We start from the raw sequence: 12,119 nt of genomic DNA, 5'->3' as shown, positions 1-12,119 counted from the left end.
TGCATTACAAGCATAGGTAAAGGTCAATTTCTGCTTTAAAGTGTTTCCCAATGTTGTCATCCCTTCACCTAAGTGAGAGTTTGATCAAATCTGTTTGATCAAAAGAATAGTATTTTTAACACCACTTCTATTTTGTAATAGATGTATCCTAAATGTGGGTGTGCTTGTTAGTATTTGTTGCAGTGAATCTGACGCAAAGATACAAGATGTACATATACAAGAATGAAAACAGCACAATTAAACCATTTGTTAGGTGCAAAAACTTATTTTTTTATGATTTTTATTTTGTCCTCATGAAGCTGCTACATTCACACTGTGCTGAGTTCTGATTTTGCTCAGATGTGATGGTTTGGTGGGGAAAATCTTGAACTTTCAGCAGCAGTGTAAATGGAGCCTGTTACTCCTCAGCATGGGGAAAGCAACGATGGAAGGCCTTCCTCAGTCTGGAGAGGAATCGCCGCATCTTTTTAACTGGTCTGAACTCTGCAAGTTAAGCAAAACTTGAAGTTTAGTAAAAAATGATCACCCTTCGCTCAACAGTAGGAAATATAATATGAATCAGAAATAATACACCTGTACACGTCAAATTTGGACTTCCTTTGTATCTTACTTTTTTTCTTGACCTCAGTGGGGATAGCGGTCGAAGCCTCAGCAGCCGGGTCAGAGGGAGCGGAAGCCCCGTCAGCTGGGTCAGAGCGAGTGGAGGCCCTGTCAGCTGGGTCAGAGGGAGCAGAAGCCCCGTCAGTTGGGTCAGAGGGAGCGGATGCCCCGTCAGTTGGGTCAGAGGGAGCGGATGCCCCGTCAGTTGGGTCAGAGGGAGCGGAAGTCCCGTCAGTTGGGTCAGAGGGAGCGGAAGTCCCGTCAGTTGGGTCAGAGGGAGCGGAAGCCCCGTCAGTTGGGTCAGAGGGAGCGGAAACCCCGTCAGCCAGGACAGTGGCAGTCATCATAATAGTCGTAGTAGTAGTCTTGTGAACCGGGACAGAGGTAGTAGATGCCTTGTCAACCGGGTCAGTGTTTGTGGAAGTCGTATCAACCGGGACAGAGGAGGTAGACGCCTTGTCAACCGGGTCAGTGTTTGTGGAAGTCGTATCAACCGGGACAGAGGAGGTAGACCCTTGTCAACCGGGTCAGTGTTTGTGGAGGTCATATCAACCAGGACAGAGGAGGTGGATGTCTTGTCAACCGGGTCAGTGTTTGTGGAAGTCATATCGACCGGGACAGAGGAGGTAGATGCCTTGTCAACCGGGTCGGTGTTCGTGGAGGTGATATCAACCGGGACAGAGTTGGTGGATGCCTTGTCAACCGGGACAATAGTGACTGATTCAGTAGTGGCTGATGTGCTGCCATGGGAGAAAGCCTTCATGGCCAGGAAGGAGGCTTGGACACTGCAAGAAGTATGACAATCAATGAATCCATCAATCAAAACATCAATCGATCTATCATCCTTCCATCTATCCATCAATCAAACACCTGTCCAACCATTTGCTTTGTCTGTTAACAGAGTTAACACCTACACACACACAGACACACACACTTACTAAGAGCTGGTGGCATAGGAGTCCGGCGTCGTCGGGCGTGGCTCTCTGCTCAGCATCAACCTCCATCAACCATTCCCTGAGGCCTATGAACGCGCACACATCCTGATGCTCAACTGCCCCGTTTGGGTAGAGCTGGATTTAGAAACAAAGTCAATGACAGTTCAGTCAAATTCACTTCACAGCTCATGGACACAGAGCAAATAAACACTATTAATTAGTGCTATTATCTATCTATCTATTGATCTATCTAATTGGTAATCATAGCAAATGTTATAAGAATTGTCAAGTGCCAAATGAAAGGAAGGAAGGAAGGAAGGAAGGAAGGAAGGAAATCTTTTTTAAACAAGAAAACAGGGACCACCTACGTGTAGCAATTCACTCAGCCGATTGAAGAGGTGAGTCCTGCTCTCTATGGACTCAATGCCCGTCTCACAGGTGAACTCCTCTGGTGTCTAAAGAAACACAGAATATATATGGGATACTTCTTCACACATTTTTTAACTATTTTAAAAGGATTGTTGGATCGTCTGGAAAAAAACAAACACCCTGTCCAGACAGAGCAAAAGCAGGAGGGTGTTACAATACCTTCAGCCTCCAGACCCCTCCAGGGTCACGTCTGAAGAACCAGCGGGTGCAGAGACCAGCATCCAGCAGGTGCTGGTCTGGGAGTCCCTGTGCCCCTACAATGAATCTGATCTGGAAAGACAATACAGCATCACATTAGCCTACATTCTACATCACATCGCCACATGGGTGCGGAGACTTGTCTGTGGTGGAAACCACCTTAGAGTAACTGTAGAGTAAATCAAATAAAGGTATATTATGTTACTTACTGCGTCATGTTCATTGTCAGACATATGCAGGTGATGACCCAGGAACATGTAGGCCATGATGCACCCTAGGGCCCACATGTCAATAGCCTCGGTGGCTGGCAGGCCCAAGAGGACCTCTGGAGCCCTGAGGGTGGAAGACAAGAGCCAAACATAAGAAATGTTAGAGAGAGACCAAGAATACAACATCTGACATGCTACCAATCCAGACACAGGACCACACTATATCACCACTAAATGTTGACACCAACTGTGAATTACAGTCAAATTCAACATTTTTCCTAGAAACTACAGAGGAATGACAGAACCTCAACTATTCATTTACAGTAGTGCTATGAAACTCTCAGTAGAACATACCTGTACCACAGAGCGTGGAAGATGTCTCCAGGCCTCACTGTGGAGGCAGGAGTGGCCAGACCAAAGTCAATGAGCTTGACTCTGTAGGGCTGATCCACACAGTTCACCAGCATGATGTTGTCTGGCTTGAGGTCTGCGTGGATCAGCCCTATTGACTTTAAGCCTGCGAAAGCCTGGGCCAGCTGCTTCAGGACCGGTCTCATCTCTATGAGAGACAGGGGCTGCTTTCTCTCCTCCATGAAGGCCTGGAGGCTCTTGTCCAGCATCTTGAACACTAGGCAGGGGTGTCCTCGGTGCAGGAAACACTCGTGCCACTGCACCAAGTGACACATGTCTGCGTCCAAGATGCGGATTGTTTCCAGCATGGCCCGCTGGGGGGAGAAGATGAGAAGTTAGCCAGGTTCATTGGCTAGGTATAAACACTTCATGATACACATTTTAACAGACCAAGCAAAATTTGAAACATGTTACCCAAAACTTTCATGAGCGTTATCATCAAAAAGAATAAAATGATCTACCTCTCTGTTGTAGTCCTGCAGGGCATCGGCCCCCCTCCTGAGGACCTTCACAGCCACTGTTGTGGCCGTGTCCGTCTTCAGGCACTGGGCCACTTTGCCGAAACACCCCTCCCCCCTGGACACCTGAACCAGGTAGTCACATGAAGTGCTAGACAGCACTTCACCCTGGACTACCTGGAATTCTACAGGTGCCGGGAGGAGAGGCGGCACTAAAGCCCAGGTTGCTCAGCAGTGTGAGAATCAGGTTTTATCCAGGAAGTGGAGTTACCAATCCACAACAGCACAAGCAGGACACCAAGACTTCGTGACAGTCAGCAGTGAGCGGCTGAACACAGTGTGAGTGTATTCTGCAGGGAGCCTTCACAGTGCTCAGAATGAAGGAATAAACAAATAAATGAAAACATGTTGCCTTGACGACATCAGACGTTACTATCTCCCGTCAATTAATCAATTTGTAATTTACTCTTTGTTTGCGCTTTTGTCTAAACAGCATTAAGCTAAAATGAAAAAAATGTTGATGAATAATGTTAAATAGCCCTAGGTGTATGTTTTGTAACATTGCAAAGTTTATACTGCGCTAATGGATGTAGAAAATACTCATTCATTCTACTAGAGGTTAACCTGCACTACATCATTACAATATGTAAAATATGTAAAAAAGAAAAAGAAACAGTAGGAGGTACGTTGAAAGCAAACGGCACTTTTAATAAAGCTTAATGAGCACAAATAAGCACATAAGAAAGGCTATATTACATGCTGCTTATATTAACAGCATCCAACATCCTTCTTAAACCTTTAGGAAAACTTAACTTTCTTTTTTCTCAAATGAGCTGTTTATTCTGTTTTAATGTTGCATTGTTTTTTCTTTTAACTGTATCTTGCATGTAGTTTGATCCTTTCATGCCTGTTTCTCTCTAAGTTCTTGTTAATTGTTTTTTTTTGTGGTTATTTTTCCTTAATTATGTTTTTTTTTCTTTTGTATCGGGTGTATTGGCTGATATTTTCCACATACATGAATATTAATGTCACAAACGCTATGAACTGTGGGTAATTCCCTCAAGCAAAGTCTACAGAAATGCGGACTTGTTGAAAGTCTGCATAAAGGGCTCATAAAGTCCGCCAGTGAGCCCTCGCGCACTTACCGATTTCACAGTGGGACGTCCTGAACACTCGCGGACTTGTCGGCAGTGAAAAAATACTCCATTACAAGTAAAAGTCCTGCATGAAAAATCCTACTAAAGTAAAAGTACATAAGTATTAGCAGCAAAATGTAGTTAAAGTATTAAAGTAAAAGTAGTGGTTTGGTCCCTCTGACTGATATTTTATGACAGTTTTTTACAATCACTTTTTACAATCATTTTTCAAAACTCTAGACACAAAACTCAAAACGGTCATCACTTGTAACACAAGCTGTCCAATGTTCAAAACATTGCATTGTGCATTCATATCTTTAAAGAAACCTTGCACTTGCAGAATCATTGGTTCAAATATCTAATTTATCATGAAATACCATAGGAACATTAATTTAGATCACCCACACACAAGATACCGATAGTTTCACTGTTTAGTTGTTCGTACAATCATTAAATATTGTAGTACAAAATATGTGATACATGTTTCATTATGGTGCTACACGTAAATACTTCACTGTAAAAGGACTAGTAGAGAGAATACTACAGACACAGTGGAATCATCGAACAAAATCTGAAATTTATTGATGAAATAGGATTCTGTGAATCAAAGCAAAAATAATTAGCTACAAAAAAGAAAAAAAACTACAGTACTGTAAAACGTCAACTGCAGTGTTCCTCACCTGGCTTACTGTAATGTAAAAAGCAAAACAAAGGATTGATTACTGCTCTTCTATATTTCCATCAACCCTGTCTTGTGGATTTGGCCACAGGTTCTCATCCACATCACAATGGATGTTTTCATTAGCCAAACATCTTGGGAAGAATCTTTTGAAATCTGAAAACATGGTCTGGAAAAGTGGAACATGGGACCATAGAAACAGTGTCTGATAAAGAATGATGATGAAATATTACATCCATAGATAATGTACTAGTCCAATTGGTTCATGTTCCACGGTAATTGGTGTCAATGGATCTCGTTATCCTGAAACTTTCATGATCTAAACATGGAATATTGTTCGTAAGTTTCCATAAAACTATGCATTAAGAGTAATGCAACAGTTACTTATCATTTTGAGCAGTTGTATCAATTGATAGTTAGATCATTGTAATGAAATGAATAGACAGTCATCTCAGATGTAATGTGTGAATTTCATTTTGAAATGGTAATATTTTGATGTTAAGTTGTGTCATTTTGAACATGTGATTTTAGTTCAATGAACAAATGATCTTAGGTTTATGTGTATTGTATCCAAACAATTGGAAGAAGTGTTAGAGTTTTGAAAAATGTGCATTTTGATCATCGGTTGTGAGTTTTGTGTCTAGAGTTTTGAAAAATGTCATCAAGGTTCTGAAAGTAGTGCCAAAGTGATTGTAAAAAACTGTATGTACCCCTTGAGCTGTTTTGCCATGCCAATAGTACCCCCTCACTCATGCGTGTTGATACACAAGTAGTGACACAGCGTAAGACGCCTCCAGTGCTTTGCTTGACACACTTGACTGACTTGAATTCTGACAGTTTTCAATTGAAAAAGTCGTCAGTGTTTGGTGCTCTGGTGCCACTGTAGATGGGCTGGCATTTAATTATTTGTCAGGACTTCGCCGCAAAGAAAACACTGTGGCTGCAGTGGATCCGCAGAAGTAAATCCATACAAAATATATTTTTCACTGAACTGCCGGTGTCTGGGCTTGGCCTCTTTTTTCCTTTTCTCATCGGGCTCCCCTAAACCTGAATCCGTAGTGACAGCAACTGGACGTTTGAGCCATTTATCCATGTTTGCTAGCTAGTTGGTTTGCGCGCAGTTTTGACATGCGTGAACGTGACCTCTTCACAGAGTAGTGTAACAGTTGACACCTGCCGGGGGGGAACTAGTTGCGGCGCGCACGTGCCATTTTAGCAATGGGTTAATGAAATGACTGGGAATATTTTTTTTTTATCATTTTGGAAATAAATTGTAATCCCCAATCTTTCCACGTACCCCCTGCAAGCTGCTCAAGTACCCCTAGGGGTACGTGTACCCCTGGTTGGGAATCACTGCCATAACTATTTTGTTTTGTGTATCTTGTAATTTTGCAAAAAAATGGATCCACTGTAGAATGTGAAAAAGTCAAATACTCTGAAGCCTTTTCTGTAGTGTTTGCAGTATTTCTATTGTGTAGAACCCTTTCTTCCAGAATAGTACATAGTAAAACAAGAGGTCCCATGCTGTTTTACAAGCAGAAGTAAAATATGCATATTATCTACAGTAGATTAGATTAGATTAGATTAGAAACTTTATTCATCCCCAAATGGAAATTAGGGTGTTACAGCAACTAATAACAACAAAACAAACACAACAAACAACAAATACCAAAACAGTGCAAAATAAGAGAATAACAGAAAAAACAATAAAAACCCAGTACAGTACAATACAATAGGGACACAGTCAAATTAAATACAAGTAACACAGAGCATAAAAAACAGTGCAGTAGATAACAGTCAATACATAATAACAGATATTTCTGTGATAGAAATAAAACAAACCGTTCTAAATAAGAATAAAAAATAAAAGTTTAGTGTTTAGTTTAGTGTCTAGTTTAGTGTTTAGTTTAGTGTTTAGTGTTTAGTTTAGTGTCTAGTTTAGTGTTTACTTTAGTGTTTAGTGTTTAGTTTAGTGTCTAGTTTAGTGTTTACTTTAGTGTTTAGTGTTGAGTTTAGTGTCTAGTTTAGTGTTTACTTTAGTGTTTAGTGTTGAGTTTAGTTTAGTGTCTAGTTTAGTGTTTACTTTAGTGTTTAGTTTAGTTTAGTGTCTAGTTTAGTGTTTAGTGTTTAGTTTAGTGTCTAGTTTAGTGTTTACATTAGTGTTTATTTTAGTGTTTAGTGTTTAGTTTAGTGTCTAGTTTAGTGTTTAGTTTAGTGTTTAGTTTAGTTTAGTGTCTAATTTAGTGTTTACTTTAGTGTTTAGTGTTTAGTTTAGTGTCTAGTTTAGTGTTTACTTTAGTGTTTAGTGTTTAGTTTAGTGTCTAGTTTAGTGTTTACTTTCGTGTTTAGTTTAGTGTTTAGTGTTTAGTTTAGTGTCTATTTTAGTGTTTAGTTTAGTGTTTAGTGTTGAGTTTAGTTTAGTGTCTAGTTTAGTGTTTACTTTAGTGTTTAGTGTATAGTTTACAGTTTAGTTTACAGTTTAGTTTAGTTTAGTGTTTAGTTTAATGTTTAATTTAGTGTTTAGTTTACAGTTTAGTGTTTACTTTGTGTCTAGTTTAGTGTTTACTTTAGTGTTTAGTGTTTAGTTTAGTGTTTAGTTTGGTGTTTAGTTTAGTGTTTAGTTTAGTGTTTAGTTTAGTGTCTAGTTTAGTGTTTACTTTAGTGTTTAATGTTTAGTTTAGTTTAGTGTCTAGTTTAGTGTTTAGTTTAGTGTTTAGTGTTTAGTTTAGTGTCTAGTTTAGTGTTTACTTTAGTGTTTACTTTAGTGTTTAGTTTTTAGTTTAGTTTAGTGTTTACTTTAGTGTTTAGTGTTTAGTTTAGTGTCTAGTTTAGTGTTTACTTTAGTGTTTAGTGTTTAGTTTAGTGTCTAGTTTAGTGTTTAGTGTTTAGTTTAGTGTGTAGTTTAGAGTTTGGTGTTTTGTTTAGTGTCTAGTTTAGTGTTTAGTTTAGTGTTTAGTTTAGTGTCTAGTTTAGAGTTTGGTGTTTTGTTTAGTGTTCAGTTTAGTTTAGTGTCTAGTTTAGTGTTCAGTTTAGTTTAGTGTCTGGTGTTTAGTTTAGTGTTCAGTTTAGTTTAGTGTTTAGTTTGGTGTTTTGTTTAGTTTAGTGTCTAGTTTAGTGTTTAGTGTTCAGTTTAGTTTAGTGTCTAGTTTAGAGTTTAGAGTTTCACATATAAATGATTCAAACTGAAAAAAGACAGATGAAATCCACACTGTGTGGGTGAGACAGAAACCCGGTGGGGCTTCAGAAAACATCTCAGCCCAAAAGAAAACCAGAAACATGAAGACGAAAAACAGAAACCAGACGACACTGAAACTCAACTCAGACAATAAAAAATACATTAATGATAAGTAAGGAAAATAAAACAGTTCATTAAAATTATAGCTCTGATGCAGGGAAAATGAGAGTGTGGGTCTTTAAAAAAAAAAAATAGACATGCAGCAAGTCTATTTTGATCTAAAATTTGGAAGATGGATGGAAAGATAGATGGGATGTGTGGGCGGGAGGGATGGATGGATGGATGGATGCTGGATGGGAAGCAATTTAGATGGGAATAGGGATTGGAAGGATGGACTGATACTGGTTTGGGTGGATGGATGGATAGATGGTGGATATTAGATACACACACACACACACACACACCAAGTGTAATTCCATATCTGGCCGCTGGCGGGAGTCAGACTGATAAAGGACGTGTCTGCCTCTCTCCTACAGTCTGGGTCCAGGCTCAGTTTTCCATCTGTTATGATGATTATTGATCAAGACCAGATTAGCGTCTTAATATGCGAATCTCTGCCCCAGCGTCACATGATCAGGTTGAAAATAAAAGCCTAAAATAAAAGCCTTCATTTCTGCCCTTATAAATCTGTAAGTTTGCAGTAGCAGCAGCAGCAGCAGCAGGTGAATTTATCTTCCTGTACGGCTTGAATCCAAGCCACATTTCATCCTGACATCTGACGTCACGCACCTGATCCGCCATGTTCACGCGCCCACGGTTCATTTCACTTTTTCTAATGTCTAGCCTTCCCGAAAACTCACCACACTATCCCCTAAATACTCCTATCGGGACTTACAGTGAGTCTGCGGTGCTCAATAGTTAGTTTGTATTGACCTTAACTCACTTTATGGCATTTTTATTTTCTGTGGTATCACTATGATAATCTAATATTCCTATAGGGAGTTGTAGTTTAGCTGCGGTGTGTTTATCCTTGTAAAATGTATTATGGGATTATTACTGTAGTTGTTTTTGGTTCCCAACCCAGTTTGGTCTCTCATGTGGATTATACGTATCTGAATGCTATGAGGCTTGGACGCAGGCTCAGTGTGTGCGCGCGCGTGTGTGTGTGTGTCGGGGCTGACAGCTCTGATGTGAGCGGACATGATGCAGATGAAGGTTTTAAAACTCTTGTGACTTCTTCTGACCGCATTTGAAATGTGAAATGTGGGGACGGTGATGCTGAAGCACAGCGTTGGAACATGAACTCTCTCAACCCTCAGCCGAGCTGCTGATTGGACCGGAACGCTGTAACGGTCCTTCAGTGCAACCTGATTTACCGCTTCAACAACAAAACCCTCCAGCTTGAACCAGCTGGTATTCAGCGTTCAGAGATTCGTGATTCGTATCGGCCAGCGGTGGAAAAATATAGTCTAATGGGGCAATTTAATTGCCAGCCATGCCACCCCTGATTGACCGGTCTGCGCTTGCGCGGCGAAGAAGAAAAACGAGAAAGGATGTCATTCGCAGAAGTAGAAGAAGTAGAGAGGTCTCACTCTGTCGCTACTTCTGGGAACCATAAATGTCTGCTCTTAATGTATGGGGAAAAAATGTATGGGAAAATTGAAGGGTCTACTGTTGTAAATATCTTAAAGTTTATTTGGACCAAATTACACACCAACTGAAAGCACTGGTACCCATAGCTAAAATTAAGATTTTTGTGATGAATAGCCTAGCTTAGTTTTAGAGGTACAACTTTGTTACAGGTCTGTGCCAAGGAGGTGCTATATCTGTGCCAAATCAGCTCAGTTAACTTATAGCTTTGTTAGCTAGCTAGCCAGCAAGCTAACTTAGTAAATAAAGTGTTATTATCATGTAACTATTAGCCACATTGCCTTATTCACACAGTGGCCATTTTGAACACTTGTGGTCCTGCATGGAAGAGCAAAGCCAATCTAAGTCCTGTACTGTTGTGAACCAAGATGCACATCATAATCATTTATCATTTCATAGATACCCCACTGAAAAACAGATTAGAAACAAATGGATCTAAAGAATCCAGAGGGATAGGTTCACATTGTAAAGTATTTGCCCCATTCACTAGCAATCTAGCCTAGGTAGCTAGCTAGTAGTTTACTAACTAGTAAGCTAATGGCGCTTTTCCACTGCATGGTACCAGCTCGACTCGACTCTACTTGCCTTTTTTGGTTTTCCACTGGCCAAGTACCAGGTACCATATTACGTAGTACCTGGTACTTTTTTTCGTAGCACCTCCGTCGAGGTTCCAAGCGAGCTGAGGCGATACCAGAAGGTGACGTAAAAACACTGCAGACCACTGATTGGTCAGAGAATCGTCATCGCAACACGGGACGTATATGCTAACGTTAGCTACCAGGCTAGCTTACCCTCTTGCGTCGCCTTGAGCAGCCAGAAAGCAGTCTGCTGTCTCGCTGCCTCCAGCCTCTTCTGAAATAAAAAATCTGTCTCCTTGCTGTGACTAACAGCCACACACCGAGAATCAAGAACACTCGCTTCGATATCCTCCATTGTAGCTGTGTGTCGCGTTTCATGCAGCGTCGCTATGACGACCAGTTTGGGGGGTGGGGCACATTGAGGGGGTACTATGTGCAGTGGAAAACCAAGTGGTACTACCAAAAGCGAGTAGAGTCGAGGCGAGTTGAGCCGGTACTATGCAGTGGAAAAGCGGCATAAGATAGCTAAATAACCTCCCTAAATTCAAGCAGTCATTGTGGTTTGTTCCTGAGATTGCTTGCTATTTTGCTAACTGTTACAGTTAGTTTCCCCACCCTGATGGGTAGAGTTTCCCCACCCATCAGTGTTGGGGCAACTCAAAATGGCCGCCGTGTGAATATGGTCATGTGCAACCAGGCAGTGATAGTTAACAGACCAGATGGAATGGTTAGTTAGCTAAACAGCAGGCTCAGCATTGGTCAGATGTATCAGTGTTGAAATGTTCACAGCACAGAAATTAAACCATGTGTGTTGTTGCCAAAGCTGTAGTGTGGGCGGCGACATTGCCGACAGAGGACGTTACGTCACGTTACGTCACACCCTTTACTGAGTGAGTCATCTTGTCAATAGACGATCTTTGGGCCGAACGTTGGAACGTTCTACGTTAGTGCGCACGCGCTCCCCGGGATTAATGTCAAGGCACAAAAGTGGCGCTACACCGTTTCAAGCTCTACTCCGGTAAGCGAATTTCACAGACATTTTTTTTATATTTCCAATTTTACGCCTAATTAGTCAAAGTTTCAGCAACTTGTGCAGGCTGGCAGGCGGGTGTCCAAAGACTCTCTGGAGAGTCCTGTTGGGGCGAGAAGACACGTTTTGGGGACCAATTAACAGTTAATTTTATGAGATTTTCCCCTCTTCTCTGTGTGCTGTGGCTACTACCGCCTCTAGTCTCCAGTATTGTTCAGTTGGCTCTCTAATGGCGGACGGCAGGCAGTGCTGTATTCCGTTGGGGGAGGGGGGGGAGGAGGCGGGGGGGCAAATCTTAGCTCGTTGTGGAAATACTGGGTTCAAATCCCGCTTTGGGTCGCGATAGCAGCCCGGCTAGCTCCTGTAAACACAATACGGAATTTTCTTTGAGCCTTGTTTACCACCGCATGACACAAATGAAGGCAGTTCATGTGATATGTAACGCGAGGGCGCCCCCTGCGGTAGCCACGTATATTTGCCACTGATTGCACCAGGGTGGTCTCTGTGCAGGGTAACTTTCCAATTAAAACCCCCAGCGTCACAGGTATCATAAAAAACAGCCTTTTTATTCGGATTCTGGGTCGGTTTTGGTGCCATTGGCATGTGTGAGACTAGAAAAATGCATACCAAT

Source organism: Centroberyx affinis, unplaced genomic scaffold, assembly GCF_046629955.1.
Source record: "Centroberyx affinis isolate AG114_WGS23_722 - 3 ecotype Tasmania unplaced genomic scaffold, CSIRO-AGI_Caff_v1 ptg003299l_1, whole genome shotgun sequence".
NCBI classification, from domain to species: Eukaryota; Metazoa; Chordata; class Actinopteri; order Beryciformes; family Berycidae; genus Centroberyx; species Centroberyx affinis.
This window is presented reverse-complemented; position numbering follows the sequence as displayed.